At 40.7% G+C, this 17,362-nt stretch overlaps 1 protein-coding gene across 2 annotated transcripts in view; it reads left to right on the forward strand.

Moving 5' to 3' along the window:
• The window catches only part of COL4A2 (collagen type IV alpha 2 chain), a 148,907-nt gene that overhangs the window by 24,317 nt on the left and 107,228 nt on the right, over positions 1 to 17,362 (forward strand). The gene's annotated exons all lie outside the window — the stretch shown is intronic.

A 17,362-nucleotide genomic window follows, 5' to 3' on the forward strand; every position in this document is an offset into this window, starting at 1 on the left:
GCACTAGGGTGATGCGGGTCAGTAACAGTTTGACGCACAGACTCTTCACCTCGCATGGCATGTCGAGCACTCTTTGCCCAGTTTTTGAAAGCCATGCAAACAGCACCCTTACTCAGCTCTTGAGAAGTCCTGGAGTCAGAATGCAGATGGTATGAAAAACACTGCCGATGTCTTTCATAGACAATAAATATTTTATTAGTGTGTTCTGCACTTGGAGAAACAGACAGTTCTGGTGGTGAAGGCCAAGGAAGTTTTATTATGGGAAAGCAGAAAATTCTGCATGTTTTCACAGCTAGCTCTGCAAAAAGAATAAATTCCTCTGAAATTTCAATTTTCACTGGGGTTTCTTTCCAAAAAGGAAAAAAGAGAAATGATTTTTTAAAAAGCAACATATCTGAATTAATATGGAGAATGAATTATCATAGTTTATATGCTTTCTCTCAAAATCAGAAACCCGGTCAAAACCATGTAATATCTAAGCATGTACTTGAATAATATTATTATGGCATTTAATATTTACAAGTAAGCTTATTATTATGAAGTAATGAACAGTGTTGCATTATGCCATCTCAGTTGCATCCTTTTAGACGTGTAGTTAAGTGTAAGGGTCTATTTAAGCAATCTTTAGCCAGGTCTGCAATCCAGCCATCTAGGTATTACATCTATACATTTTGCTGACAAAAGCTTCTCTTACAGATAAAGCCAGAAAGGCAAAGCCTTTCACACAGAGGTGCTCCACTGGCAGCAGTGTAATTTGACAATGTGATTGCAATAGCAGCCTTTCCTGGCTGAGCTATCCAACTGATAAATTACACTTAATCACATCTATCTATGTACAAGAGAGCTGTGCTTCTAGATTTAATACCAACTTGTATGCATTGGTTCTTTAGACATCTGTATATGCCCGCATCATTCAGGTAGACTGATGTGTAACCCAACAGGGAATTCAGCATGAGAGAAACCTCTCTGGCAAGAAGCAATATAGGTCATAATCAATTTTGACTTTCCATACCAAAAAAAAAACCAACAACCCGCAACCTGCAGAGCCAAGCAAACTGCACCAGTTTGAGCTCCACCCAGAAATCTGGCAATCTAAATTACGCTCTCTTATTGAGCAGTACTTCCCTCCACAGGAACAATGAATCAAACAAAAGGACTTAAATAAATAAATCTTTACACTTCCCTGTTCTTTCGACCTCCCAATTAATCATACGTCATTTTGGAAAACCTAAGTAATCCACAGCAGGAGGCAAAACTACCGTTATGGAATATGTTCGCAGCATCAGACCATCCTGCAGGAGCTGCAGGTGGTGGCTGTGATGGCTTGCTGTTCCCTGCCACCTCCCAGCCCTGTAGGAGCAGGGTGCCTGGGTCTCGCAGGGGGTGGGTGCTGTCTGCAGCTGAACTTGCTCTGGCCCTAATCCCCACACATGTTCTGCTACACTGAGCTCCACTACTGGTTTTGCTATTAGTCGCTGCGGCTGCTGCTGCGACTGCTGTGCTGGCAGCCAGCTTCCTGACTACTCCCTTCTCTGGTCTCCAGCTACCGCGCAACCACCGTCCCTGCGGTGTTTCTGGTCCTTTACAGAAAGTGCAGGGATCCATACAGAGCCCCAGCCATGCAGAACAGGCGTACAGAATTAAGACTTCTTTCTTTACTAAAGGAAGAAAAGAAAGGAAGAAATAATTTGCTTGGAATCTTTTTCCCTACGTAGACATTTTTTTCTACTTCTCAGGACCAGACAGTTTATTAGGACCACTGTTTAGCCCAGAAAAATTACCCGAGTTTTTGCAAATGTGTTTGTGCAAACCATTTTCTACACTTTTTAGCTTAGTTGTTTTGAACACAAGGGCCCAAAATACTAGAAAATAAATGTTGGTTAAGCCTGATAAGGCCTGGTCAGTTGTTCTCTTCCTTCACTAGTGGATGCCAACAGATGATGTTCCTTCTCTAGGCTGTGGAGAAAACTCATCCACGGGACTTCTTGAGAAAGGGCTGCTCCTCAGACCATCTGCTGTCACAGGAGAAACTAGCTGAGTTTGTCCAAGCTTCGATTGCTGCATGAGGAGTTTTGAGTTCTGAAATACCTGGTTATCACTTACATGACAGGAGTTTCTTAAGTTACTGGGTTTAGTGTTCTCATGCCATGTTCTGAGCATTACGCAAGGTCCAGGTTGAGGAATTTCCACCAAACAGGTCAGGTTTCTAGCCTGACAGGAAGTTCTGAAGTTGCTGCAGAAGGCCTGCTGGTACAGGATTTCTGGTACCATTTCACAGAGCACTGAATAGTCCCGATAAGATTCAGATAAGTATACTCTCTGTTTTGGGTGCTTATCTGTAACTCCAGATCTTTTGAAGTTTGCCCCTCATGTATTTCAAGTCTATGTTCTTTAAACAGAGCTTCTTCTAAATGATATAATTAAAATTTCTTTGTGTCTTCTCAGAGAACCCATGTGTTCATTTATGATCCCCAGAGGGGAGGCTAAATTAACCCTGCTGTCTTTTGTTGAAGTATGACCAAATGACATTATTTATACTAGATTTAGCCATAAGTCCTTGTTTCCAGGGGCTGTGTCTCCTAGAATAGTGCAAAAAGGATGTTTTTCTTTCCTTTCTATCTTTGTGGCATGAATAACATAGACAGCTGCATCTTTTCTCTAGGGTCTCAGAGGACAACTGTAGAATCATAGAATGGTTTGGGTTGGAAGGGACCTTAAAGATCATCTAGTTCCAACCCCCCTGCCATGGGCAGGGATGCCTTCTAGTACATCAGGTTGCTCAAAGCCCCATCCAGCCTGGCCTTGAACATTTCCAGGGATGGGGCATCCACAGCTTCTCTGGGCAACCTGTTCCAGTGTCTTGCCACCCTCACAATAAAGAATTTCTTTCTAATATCTAACTTAAATCTAGCCTTTTTCAGCTTAAAGCCATTCCCCCTTGTGCTATCACTACATGCCTTTGTAAAAAGTCCCTCTCCAGCTTTCTTGTAGGTACTGGAAGGCTGCTGTAAGGTCTCTCTGGAGCCTTCTCTTCTCCAGGCTGAAGAACCCCAACCCTCTCAGCCTGTCTTCACAGGAGAGGTGCTCCAGGCCTCTGAGCATCTTCATGGCCCTCCTCTGGACTCGCTTCAACAGGCCTATGTCCTTCTCCTGTTGGGGGCCCCAGAGCTGAATGCAGTGCTCCAGGTGGGGTCTCACAAGAGCAGAGTAGAGGGGGAGAATTACCTCCCTCGATGTGCTGGTCAATCAGTATTGACAAGAACTTTGCAGGCTGAAATAATCTAAAGATATTTATTTAATGTCTTTTTCAAAAGTGTAAAGAGCACATAGCAGATCAAAGATCTCCTTTTCATCAAAAAGTTTTATTTTTCTATCAGTGAAGATTTTATAGCTCATCATTACCTACAGCATTCTTGTCCCCACTACGACCAACCACCCCACCCTTCTTGTGGTATGTAGAAACAGTTCCCTCCAGTGCTCTAAAACATAGAATTCTCTCTGTCTTCTCTCTGATTTCCTTCCTTTGAACTCTCCCTTCGTATTTCAGAGATGTAAAACAGCCAAGATAAGAAATAGATGTCTTCCCAGGAGGAGACGGGATGAATGTGCAATTGAGAAGAACAATTCCTTTTTTCCTACTGCCTTCCTGGGATGGGGTGCAGTGGGGGCAGGGGGGGAAGTGAGAAGTAAGTTAACCTCCTTTTGCCAGCTGTGCCATCTATTCCTAGCAAAACAGACACAGCAAAGCATGTTAGTGCTATACAGCTCTCCCACAGAAAGCATAGAATTGTTAAAAAAAGATAAGGTAGGAAACAGGGGTGGCTAGTAACTTGCATGTTTTATCAAAATACAAGACCCAACCATTTTTTTTAACGCATCCTAATGCTCTTTTAACATCTGGCATAAACTGTTGTCTTCAGTCATTTAAGTCATGTTTCATCAAGGTCCCCTGTTGCTAGAAAAAGCTGACAGGAGAGAGTTAAACTCTTACCACTGTGGGGTAAGTCACATTTGTTGCAATTTTTTACAAAGACTAGCATACTGGGGTTGACTCTATAGGAATTAAATAAGTGAATTTGTGTGGAGAATGAAGATTTCTGCTATTGTGAGATTTTACGAGTAGCTTTTTACATTATTTTTATATTATTTCTGTGGCTTAGTGAGGAAAACACAAAATCTAACATTTTCTTAGTTACCTAAAGATAATAAAAAACAGCAGAAGCAGAAAAAAGCTTGTGATTTTCCATGGGATCCTAGCTCACATAGTAGCAGGAATTCACAGCCAAGAACATCACACTTTATGAATGCTGCTGATCATCGAGGCTCATTTTCCATGATTAAGGGGTACAGTTGAGTTTAGTGGGACAACTGAGTTCAGACCTAGTGGTTATTTGCACTGGAAGATAGTTTTTGCGGATGCGTAAGAAGAAGCAGGGCATCGGAAAGTCACAAGAATTTCTGCAAAATCTGTTATTATAGTTACCCTTTCTCAGTAAATAGGAGAAAGGAAGTCCATAAGGGGGCTTTATTACCATACCAAGGTCTTCAAAGATTGTTTTTGTCATGCCCATATTAGTATCTTGCCTGTCTGCATCAGTGGTGACCTAGACTCCAAAATCTGGCTCATGTATAATATAGAAGAAGCACCAGAACACCAGTTGGAAGAAACACTCTCCTAAGCTACTAAAGCCAGTGTTCTGTGTAACAGTGGACAGCGGGAGTCCCTAATGCCACAAAATACAAGTTAATGTTAGTGTGACTGTAACCTACTTTAGGGAGCTCTCCAAATGATCTGGTGACCCAGGTGTTGTACAGAGAGAAGGAAAGAGCATGTGTATCCATAAGGAAAGTAATGGGCAGCAGTCAAAAAAGTCGGGGGAAATTGAAATATCATGCTCGGGTTATGAGAAATAAGAACTGCAGAATAAATATTCTGAATGGACTGTGTGAACAGTTGGCACCATGAAAACTGGGAGCTGTAGAGAAATGATCCGACTGCGCTAAAAGATTGTACTTCAGCAGCAAAATTGAAATTGAAACAAAGGTAGCAGCTGATCAGGGTCTCTGGCTACCGAGCAGCAGTTGCCTGAGTGGAAGCCAGTTCATCAGAAGAAACAGAAAAGGAAAAACAGCCAGAATTAAAACTATTCTACTTCACAGCTGGAAAATTAATTACACTTGTGTGTGTGTAAGTACACACTAAGGAAATAAGGAGGATGAGGTTTGGACTAAATGCCTCCAAGACGTTTTTTAGCATCTTTCCAATTCAGTTAAAGAGGTTCCAGGATCTGATGACTAGGGAAACCCTCTTCTTACCTTTCAGGTTGCAAAAGGGAAGAGATTACGAAGTAAGCAGTATAAACAGAGAATTTTCTGGGGACTGTTGCTCATCTCATTAGATGGAGAAAAGAGGTTCTAATTATGCAGCTTGCAGGCACTGAACGATCAGTGCTCAGCCCCTCAAATGCATGCTTAGTGAGATGCATCTGTGAACAACAGCTGTTGCTGACGAGAGTGTGTTAGGGCTCAAAACTGCATTACTGATCCAGTGTGTGTCAGTGCTGTTACCTTTTCATGAAAAAGACCTGCCTTTCAAAAATCAACCGGAATAATTTATTAGAGGCTGGAAAAAAAGAACACAGAAGGAAGGTCTAGTGAAGAGGCAGCAACGAAAGCAATTTAGTGGTGCTTTCAGCAGTTCAAGCATTGAGTCTAAGTAAATGCTGAGAGAAGATTCTGCTACGAGGAGAAACATAGTGGAGTTCTTCCAGAAACTTACTGCATTTGAGATCTATCCTGCTTACAAAGTATGACATAGATACTGACTTTTCCATGATCAGGGAAAAGAAAGACAAGACAAATGTTTATTTTTCTGTTACCTTCTGATGCCTAAAAATGAAGCTGTGGCTTTGTGCTGGAAACCAAAGGGCCCCTGAAGAACAGTCTTGGCAGTGGTTGAGCCATACCTTACTTACATAAAGATTCTCTAGGGTACTGATTCCTCAGTCTATATGTGGAGGGCTGTTTTCTTCTACCAGGCTTGCATCTTACATCAGGTAAAAGCCACTGAGGTTTTATGTTTTGGAGCTTAGGGAGGCCTGTCCACTGCCGTAATAAGGTGCTACCTGTCCAAGACATTGACAGTCTCCTTACTGGTCTCCAATCTGAAGTTCTGTTCCAAGCACAGGTATGTGATACAATCTGTGAAGTTTCAGGGAGGTAAGCAAGGAGATAGAGCTTGGATTTTTTTTTTTTTTTCTGAGAAATATTGTGACCTGTTCACATGGACATTGCAGTCCCAGGTTATTTCCACACCATTGCTGACAAATTATTCCTAAGATCCATTCTTGGGCTTTGGGCATTCTGTCTCAAAATCAACATTTTGAGTTGACATCACCTGTGCAGAGTTTCATAGAAAGGTCTTTATGGCAAAACTGAACAGATACATCTAGTCTGCTGGTTGCCTCTGCTACATTCCTAATTCAGAGTCATCCTTCCTGAGTTAGGTGGGGTGTACAGCTTATACAGGAAACATGTTCTGAATAAAGCATCAGTTACCAGTTGCTAAGACCTTTGAGCTTGATGAGCACTGTGGGGTCTGTTCTACCTCTTCTAAGACTCAAGCCCATCTGATTTCTGATACAGTGAACTATAGGTATATTCCTTACTTTATTCTTATGAATTTTATACTTCTTACTGCCAAGGCATGAACATTTCCACATTTTTGTAGTTCTGTTTGCAAAAAGACAAACATATAATGAAAAAGGATGTGAAAGAGAGCCAACTGACATCACTTAAGTCAGTTTAAAGAAGCTTGATATTTGGTTGTTTATAATGTCAGTATGTTAGTTGTTTGTACTGTGATAAGAGCATTTTTGGTGTAGAGACTGAGCCACAAGACTTATTGCAGCAATGCAGACAGTGTTTGTCTGTCAGTTAGGGAAATGGACTGGAAGGCAGAAAGGTCTTGGGTCCTAGACCAAGCTGAACCAGTCACTCATCGTGCGACTCTGGGAAAGTGTATTTAACTCAGTTCTGCAACATTGCAGAAATCAGCCCAGCTGTTGAACTGAACCGAAGCAGGTTGTAAGTCACAAGTCAGTGGTACATGTGGGAAAGATAAGCCGTTTTTCTTATTCTGGGTAAAAGTAAACTCTACATTATCTTCTCCTGAGCAGCATTTCATGGTGTGGCTGTGGTAATATTCTTGTATAGTCAGTGGGATATTTTGAAGGAAATTGAACCTACCCCACCAAAAAACCTTCCCACCCCTCCCATGAAATTTATGTAGAAGCAGGTATGAAGGATGAAAAAATATCCAAAGAAAAACCTGGCTGTCATTTATTTTTTAGTATCCAGGAGAACTTAATTTGGCCATTCCAGGTTTCAGATTTTGACATCTACAAATACAAATACACAAAACAGGCATTACATTGAGCTAGAGATTTTGTCTCCCAAGAGGGCAAGTAACTAAACCAGCTTTTTGGTAGAAGTGGGAATTGAAATATATCACATAAGTTTTAAGAGCAGGAATTATAATGCTTCTCCTGTTTGAATTTTTCAGGTGCTTCTTATGTACATTGGGACAACTTATTTGCAAAATAAATGAAAAAGAAAGGGAGCTTTTGCAGGTCTTGATATATCACATCCTCTAATATTCCTTCTTTATCTGGTATACCCCTTATACAGTCTGCTTTACCCAAGGCTTTTACCAGTGGCAACACTGGTCAACTCAGAGCAGAGAGAAGGCGGCTGAGGGAGAAGGTTAAGTTTTGAAATCCAAAGTGAAAAGTGAAATGGGTCAGTAAGAAAGCTAGTTCTCATGGGATTTTCCTTGACTGAAAATAGAAAGGAAATGGTGGGTGTTGCATCTGACCAAGCAGTTAGCAGTAAACACTTCCATCATCAAATGCAGTTCTTTTCCAGTTTGCAAATCTCTTATCCATTCTTCTTACTTTTAAGGAAATACCAGTCCAGTCCCAAGAAACACTTCTGAAAAATTGCATAGCAAATTTCCACATTTAATATTTTCACTACAGTCATTTGTCTAACTGCTAACTCTGAAAACTGAGCCAGGGCTGTGAGCATTATAGTGGACTAGACTTACCCATCAGCATGTTTGATAAAAGTAGTGTCAGTCAATCTGTGCCATCACTGGTAAACCTGTGCAAATCCATTCCTTTCAAATCATGCTCTCAGTGATAGCTCCATACTTCTAGTTCTTGGTATATTTTTATAATTGGAATTCAGTAAATATTTCTGCAGGGAGAACTGAAACTCAGCTCTCTTTCTTTCTCTGCTGTCTTTGATTCTTCAGGCACAAAAGGGTTAAAAATGGCCATTAAAAACTGTCACCAACCTCACCCCTCCCAAGGATAAAAAAAAACACCCTCCCAGGATCTCTGAATTTGTAAGAACCAGGTCAGCGGGTTATGGCTGTAAATAGCTGTTCCTTAGAGGAAAACTAATCCAATTTATAAATGCAGTTCATAGACAATCAAGCATTTTTAAGTAATTATAGAAAACATGAAGCTGGAATAAAATCTCAGTGGTTATGCTTACATTTCGGGAAACCCTGGTAGCATTGCACTGCACTGAAGAAATATAGATGATGCAGCCATGCAAACAGCTGTACGGCTGCTTTCTGTCAATCCCTTCCCCGCAAGCAGAGCTAATGCTGCCGGTTCAAAAGCAAAAATCTGCCCTGCATTGGCAAGTTGGTTGCTTCTTAGTGTAATAGGTGCAGATGAGTTTTCAGAAATACTGGATCCATATCTGACATATAATTTAGCAACTTCTAAGGTTTACCAGTCACTAAGAATAATATGTTCTTAAGTCAGTTTCCTGAGTCTGCCAATTTACGTAGGTGAGTAAACTAGACAGGTCAAATAACTGGCGTGGTTTATAAATAGACTAAAAGAATCTCCATATATAGAATAGTATCCAGACTTTCTATTGTTTGAAGCAAATGATATCATTATTTGGATGTCTTTCCAGAACTGAAAATGACTAGACTTCGGAAACTAAAAGTAGTTAAATATAGAAATTGCTACTTTAATGAGTGGATGCTGTGTTTCATTATTATACTACTAGTATGTGAACAAATGCCTTTCTGTTCTTAGGGATGGAAAGGAGGATTTTATTCCAGTAATATAAGATATAGGACAAAAGCCACATTCAGCTTAAGGGCCGACAGTGTCTTTACCCTCATTCCTTTGTGGAAAATATTGTTGATCCACTGTGCAGTGTAACTGCACCTATGAGGTGATAACACTGTCCACTAACTCATGCCTTGCATAAGCCTTTACATTTGTACAGATCAAATACAAAATACACAGTGGTTTGCATAAAATAATAGAATAAAAATTAAAAGAGAAACAAACTGTGCCTTTCAGTGGAGATTGTCATCACAGACTCCCTAACAAGTGATTAAGTCTGCTTTGCCAAGTCAGAGTGCTTTCTTCGTCACTGATAGATAGAAAACACTTCTGACTTCTACTAATTTTTAAAACCATCTAAGTAGTTTCTGTGGAGATATGCTTAATTTCTAGGGAAGACCACCGTCATTTTGGATGAGAAATGCCATGTTGGATGCTAGATGACAGTCTGCTATCTTATAAGAAAAGATAATAGATTAAAATATTGTGTGTCTCTAAAAACATGCATTTACAAAGATAGTCAAGTTTAACAAGATACCAAAACAAATTTTAACTTCACAATCCAGATTTTCCTTCAGCTACTTCCACCTTTCTCTCAGATTTAGCTAAAATTTCCCATTTGAACAAAGAGTCAGTTGATATGAATTCACCTAAATTCAGGCATCTACATATTCACAAAGTGTCTGAGTACTCATTATAATCAGGGAAACCAATGGGCTTGCCTTAACTAATAGTATTGATTAATGTATGTACTTTTGTTTAATTCTATTAATACATTTCCAGCTTTAAATTCTTACTAGACTCGTATCTGTGGGGTTTCTTTCTGAAAGCAAACCCGATTCTTGAGGTGGGAAAACTGAAAATGGAGTGCTCATGAGCAACACTTTGATTGTCCTTCTGTAGTCGCTATGGGCCATAGGTGTCAGTTGATGACCACGTAACATTTGCCCTTTTGTAAGATGTAAGAGGTATTTTCAACAATGGCTGCACACTCTTCAAAGAGCTTACCTCTGTCTTCCTAGTGCATGTTCAAGCCTTAGTTGATGATTAAGACAAAAATTGTCATTCATTTAAGCAACTAAATCACTTGTCTCAAATAGAGAAGTGCCAGAGGACATTGTTCTTCCTCTTCTGGATGCGGTTTCGTTCTAGGAAAAGCCCTCTGCATCTTAACCCTCCTTCATTAGCTCCTGAGAGTTGGAGCACATTCATGCTTCATTCACAAAAGTTTGCTTTTTAGGATTCCCTTTCCCATGGCATTAAAGATTCTTCAAAAATAAGCAGGAGTGATAAATTTGTCTATAGTGGTGACTTTTTTTTTTTTTTGTTGGACATTTTAAAATGTTTTAACTCAATTTTCCCATCTTATATTCTAGTCCCTGTCTTAGGATAACACATAAACATCTCTGTGAGGGGAAAAGAGATAAAATGCAGCAAAATATGAGACCCCCATTCACTGACTTCGTGACAGAAAACTATGCCACGGCATACGTTGCTTGCTCAGAAATGTACTGTTTACAAGCAACTTGATATTGGGCAAATGGGCAAGATCCCAGGTAGTTATTTAAATATCTGTACTGTATATTTAGGCAGCTTTTAAGATTTACTCTCTGACTGAGCCTCTTAAACACCTTTTTTTTAATGCCTACTATATCACAGCAGCTCCTTCTGGATTCCATCTGGTTTGCTGGGCAAAGATGTGTTTGGATGAAAGCCACAAAATTAGAAATGCTTTTATGAAAATGTGACGGGTAGGTTCATACTGTTATCATGTCTGCTTCTGCAGTTGTTAGAAGGCAGTGTCTCAAGACTGCAACAATAGAAATTTTTAACTTGAAGAGGCGATGGCAAATAGTACCCCAAATAAAATGAACATGGTGAGCTGTGAAGTTTCACTTTGAAATGAAACTATGCAGCCTTTCAAATCAAGGCCACGTGCCAGAAAGTTCATATAATCAAAAGTCAGAAGCCAGCCCATAAGAAGAAAGTCTTCTGTAGCTTCACTTCTGAGAGGTACAGAATTCATGTTTCCCATTGCTGGCTTCAACATACTTGCCGAGACACACTTGAGAAGACAAGTTTCCATCTGTTGGGGTCTTCTCAGCATCAGAGCCTTTGTATTCTCTTGCCCTTTCTTCCCTCACCCTAAACATTGAGCACAGGCATCCCAGTCCCTGGGAGCAGTGCTGCTTTTGGATATTCCTCTTCTGTTGAGGTTCCCGAGCCCGTCAAGACTCAGAACCAAAGCAAGCTGCTTGCTTGCTTAGCAACCTGCCTCCCAGTTTTCTCTGTGCACTCCATCCTAAGAGGGAGGTGGCACGTGAAACTCTGCACCAATTGGTAATTCATAATTGATTGCTGCAAGCATTGCTGTTCTCATTGACACAGTGGCACAGTGTGGTGCCTTGCAGGCATGCCAGGAATCCCCTTGGGACTTCGAGGCTGAAGTCTCACACAAAGCATCAGAATGTGCTGCTCTTTGCCACACTGCAGAGGCATGCGGTATGTCAGCACCCCTAGTCATAGTTTAGCTTTTCAGCAAGCTCCCAAACCTTCTAAAACCCCTCTTGGTGAAACTTAACTGTCTTGGAGGAGCTGCTGCAATTGATGGAGAGAAAAGAATGGTGTTTGCCAGGACAGAAGTTAATGCACAACTGCAACCTATAAAACTATCAAAGAAGATGTCGGTGTGCAGAGTCTTTTGATTCCAGGCTGCAATATTTTCATTATAATTTCCGTAATTTTTTTTGAGCTGTATGTAAGGAAATGGCTTATATTTCCTGGTCTTTCTGCACTCATAGAACTGTACTTTGAGGTCTGTCCTCTGGTTGCCTTTGTTCTTTGTCAGCATACCAACCCTTGAAGTGAAGGTACTTGAATGGGCACACAGAGATAACGATTACACAGACGTGGCCAAGATCAGTAATAAATAAATCATTAATGTGTGGAAAAGTTTAAAGACAATTGCATATATGTTTCTGGGTTTCTTAAGTGTTTGGCTGAAGGAAACTGGATTTAAGTTGTCTTTTGTTGGCTGAAGATGTGTAAGTACAGAAGTAATACTGTTTGGGGATGAAAAAAATTATGAGAAGCGAGAGGGCAAAAAAAGATTTTGTGTTGGGACACCCGCATTTTATGCTTGCTATTTCACATACATGAAAATGAGAAGGTATTTACACTACGCAAATGTATAACCTTTACAAACATAGATGACGCTTAGTTAAGTTTATTCTTTCATGTGTTCATGTTCCTTGAACCATCAATCTTATTATATTCCTTCCAGCACAGTGACCCAACAATATTAAAAGGAGATTCAAGAAAAGTTCCTTTGCTCCCTTTCTGTTGCTTTCCTCATTCTTTTTCTCCATCCATTCCAGCCTCGTTCACAGCCTGCTGGTTAAAGCTTTCCCAGGGGCAGATGCATGTTTAATTTTCTCTGTCAGAGCAGTGCAATTAGGTCTCCTATTTCCTAAGAGACTGTGTTGACTGCTGTGCTATTGTGTGTGATGAATGGGGCAGTGTAGAGCTGTTCTGCCCAGTCTTCCTCTACCCCATCTTCTCCAGCACTATTCTAAAAATAAAGGAGCTGTAACCACATTTTCCAGTAGGTCAGGCTCCATGAGCTAGACATACCCATATGGGCCCCTGTGGAGATATCTAAGCTGGTAAATAAAAGAGGGCAGGGCGTAAAGTGCAGATGTTAATCTGCTCTGGACAGATATTAATCTGCTCTGGACTGCTCTGTCCTGGTCTCTGCAAAAAATCTGCTCTAGAGATGCCTGGCTTTGAAAACTGCAGACCTAAGGGGATCTGTGCCACTTTTCCACAGAGCTGGGGGTCTGTCTCCAGCCCTTCATGTGTGGTAGTTTCTGCCTGGTTTTCAGATCCCAGAGCAAGTCGGCTGGAACCCACATGGCTGGGATGGCACATACTTGTATGTGTGACCAGAAGCAAAACTGCCCTCCTGCCCACAGGAGGAGGAGATGGACAGGATGTTGTGGTGCCTCCAGGATGTAGCGGAAGCTTTGTACAGGGGTCTTACTCCACAAATCCCCCTCTAGACTGGAGATTTCAGACATACGATGTTTGCTGGTTAAAGAACACACCTCTAAGAACCCAATAATACTTTAATTGCCAAAGTAGCACACCAGTGGTTTTAGTAGTATTAATTCACAACTACATCACTGCAACAATTCTATTGCTTATTGTTAGTAGTAGTATTCATACAAAATTACTATAAAGAAATCTTATAAATTGCACAAAAGGGCTATGAGTTGCAATTCTATTGCCTTTGTTCCTGTGATTGGTATTCAGGAGAATACCTTCCTTACAAGTTTATCCCTTCTTACTCCACGCTCCTTCAGCAAGTCTTTCCAGGGACATGCCTGGTAGAGAAACCTGCGGGCTTTCTCAGGGGGGGTCCCAGTGGGCTTGTGCCCATGGGTCAGCATCACCACTGCCTTGCAGGTGTTTCTGCTCTTGCTCTTAGCATATCCTCACCATCTTTGTTGTTCATCTAATTGGATGCCCTCTTTTTTTTCCTTTTTTCTTTTCTACCCTTTTACTGCCCTTGCACCTCCTTTTCTCTGCTTATACTCCTCCCAAGTAAACAACCTACTCCTAGTTACTTTTTCCTCATCAGTCCCAATTTTTTTATGATCAAAAGTTAGTGTTTCTGACACTATTACCTAGGCAATTTTGGCTCAATATGCTATTACCATTACAGCTGACTAAATGAGACAGCCTTGCCTCCAAAAGCTGCCTTCTGACCCTTTGGTTACATTTCATTTATATTAGGTATTTTTGGAGAGAATTATTGTACTTTAGTCTTGACTCCCCAAGTGAATACTAATTAAGCAATACCTCACCTTATGCACTGAGAGCTTGCATACCAGTGCAGTGGTATAACCTGTTTTGTGTTTGCACCATATGTCTGCTCTTAAATAGTTTCTGTCACAATCAGTGTTCCCATCAGAGTCCATAGCTAGCTTTGAGGATGAGATTTGGACACTTAGCATGGGACCTGAAGCTGGACATCTGTGCTGTTGACACATCTCAACCAGTTACCCTAGGCTACCTTTCTAATCCCCTCACCCTTCTAGGATCAGATTTAGCTCAGATGTCTGATATAGATCTGATGAGATTCTCTGGAGGGTCTACAACAGCAGCCAAATATTGTGCCTATATTGCAGAAAGATTATATAAACCCCATCTAGACTCTGCCTGGACTCTGGAGTGTTTAGAGATTAGTGGAATTTGGAATCATCCAAAACATGAGGAAGAGCTGAAATTGAAGGTTTTCTCAGCAGACAACTTCAGAATTGGGGGCTATTGCCAGTCCTCCAGCTTGGTAGTACAAATCCTAGAATACCATTCTGCTGCAAATGCACTTTTCTCCGTTTAGCTACATTGAGCAAATCAGGAGATTCATCTCCCTGTCGTTGGGCTCCTACGGGGGGGCCAATGTCTGCTTGTAAGCTAGTCACCTCCACCCACCTTTATGGTTAAGAGAAAGCAGCAGGTGCTTTCTGGGAGAGATGCAGTCAGCCAGTTTAGATGCCAGTCTCAGGATGGGGTAAATTGTATCCTAGGACTGATTGTTCTCCCCACTGACCAAAAAAGGTAGTCCAGATATCTGTCTCAGATCAAAACAACTACATTGGGATGTCACCATTGGTATTATGTTCCCAGAAACATGTTTTCCTCAGGTCATAAATAGTGGTCGTACTTTAAAACTACATTGTCCATCACTAAATTTTGAACTGGGCTTTTTGCATTCTAATTATTGACTGATACAGGTCCATTTGATTTCCCTTCATCTCAATTGTATGTCCATGTGTATAAACTTTGACAAAGTTTTACAAAGATTCTTGACAAACTTATTTTTTAATATTAACAAACTTTTAAACCATAATGTTTTATACTGTAATTTCCCATTAATGTCGGATTAAATGACAGTGCAATGATCTGCCTTCAAGAAATTATAAACACTCATAGATAATAAAGTAGAAAATGCTACATGTGACTAAAAGCTCCCAGAGTCATTCCACTAGCAGTCAAAAAGTGAAGAACTGGAAGTTAGGCAGTAAGGCGAGCCCAAGTATAATACAGGAGAGATATATTAATGCTGGTCTCCAATGTTTTCCCATTATGTTTCCTACCTTTGGAGAATCTTCCAGATTTTTCTCTTCATTATCTGAAGAATCTATGTGCATAGAAGGACATAAAATGAGAAAACTTAAAAAAAAGCTTCCTAAAATTGTGGAAGAAAACAATTGTGTCCCCACATTAGCTGCTGGTATTGTTTAGCATGCAAATTAAAATTTTGGATGGTGGATAGTACACAAACAATAGACCTTGAACTTCTTCCAGTTGAAATAAGCATTAGCAGCCTCCTTTTTTTTTTTTTTTTTTTTTTTTGTACAAGTGCACAAATATCTTGCCATAGGTCTGATTCATACTTTGTTTTCTCCTTAGCAACAGTTTACCAAATTTAGTCACTCTGCTAATTAAGAAAGAAAGAAACTTACTGTTCTCCTTGTTGTTTTCTCAGTAGGCATAATTGAAAACTCACATGATAAAATTACTGTATCGGTCAGTCTGTTACTGTTAGGTTGGGATATACTGTTATTTACAGCTCCAACCAAAACAACTCTCTAATAAAAGTTAAGAACTGATTCTTATTAATGGCAGCACTACTTGGCGCACTGCTCCTTAATGAAGAACTGCATCCTGCAGAGGAGTATGTTCGCACAGGTTGTACATCTGCATGGTGTCCACAGAAACAAATAGAACTGTCTCCTAATTTCTGAAAGGGAGTTGAGGGGGAAGTGCTGTGAAATGAAGGATGAAGGATACTGAGAAAGAGATGCACATTCTGTCTGCAAATAGGTTAATAAGAAAAAAACCCCATGGAGATAGTGAATTTGTAGCCATCCAAATATTAAACCAAAAAATAGACCAGCCTGAGCAAGCTGCTGGAGTTTATAAAACTGTCTTGGCTTATTATTTCCTCTAAACAATAGCCTAAACATAAAGTAAAGTTCATAACATGAAGTAGAATGCTTCAAGATAATTTCTTGAACCAAGCACCTAACCTTTAAACAGCTTGGGGCATGGTTTCAGTTCTGTGGACTTTTATCAGTATGAAAATCCTACTTATTTCATTAAATGTAAGAATTAAATATAAAGGTGAATCAAAAGTATTTAATATATAAAAATAGTTAAGATACAGGCACAAACCCGCTCATGACAACCATACGAACTTATTTTGGGAACTTGTTGTTACTGCTTGTCATAAGATTGAGAGCCTCATGTACAAATACGGCCAACGGAAGGGTTAGGCAATGCCTGGTACCTGCTCCATAACTTTATTCATCTGGCTCCCGGGGAGGAATCCAAAGCCAAGAACTGTGTTTTCAGGTTCTCAGTAGAGTAACAGCAGAAGAATGTGACCCAACAACCCCAGGGGCTGAGTAGGGGATTGCTTGTAGTTACATGAAAAATGCTAAGCATGGCAGTGGTGGTCCCTCTTGGTCTTTTAGCTCCTTGAGTCAAGGCTAGCAGCATCACCGTCTATTTAAGCAACAGCATAGCAGTTCAGAGCACCCATCTTGTTTCTGGGTGCTTGTTTATACCCCTGTTTGCCTCTCTTCCAAGAGATGATGTGCTCAAGCTGTCAGGGAGGCAGGAAGGGTGAAGGGACCATTTGTGCCTGCTGCAGCAGGGTTCTTCCATCCAGGAGGGGAGCAAGTGACATGGAGCCTGACTCTGTACACTATACCTGGGGTTCCTTGAGGATTTATCTGAGGAGTGGTTCATGTGAAAATTAGCAGCCGCCCTGAATGGAGTAGCTGTGGGTCCAAGATGTCCTTCCTGTAGCCACTAGACTTCAGTCCTCTCTTTTTCTTCTGGCTCTATTAAATAGTCTCTGTGGGGCAAACCAGAGGCAGAAATAGCGGCGAGAGGTCCCTTTGTCCTTTCCCAGATTACTTACTAGGCTGGTGGGGCACTTTCAAGGGTTCAAAATTCTGGGTTTAGGTGGGCCACAGGCCGGTCTTCACAGTATTCCTAATTATTAAGTTACAGTTATAAGTCATACCACTGCATGCACAACATCTCTGCTGTTCAGGTTTCTGAACAAGAGTGACTGTGGCTGCTGCATTTCGTGCAGGCGGTGTATCCTGGCTGTAATCTGAGCTGGC

The sequence above is a fragment of the Falco punctatus genome (genome assembly GCF_963210335.1).
Source record: "Falco punctatus genome assembly, chromosome: 2".
Taxonomy (NCBI): domain Eukaryota; kingdom Metazoa; phylum Chordata; class Aves; order Falconiformes; family Falconidae; genus Falco; species Falco punctatus.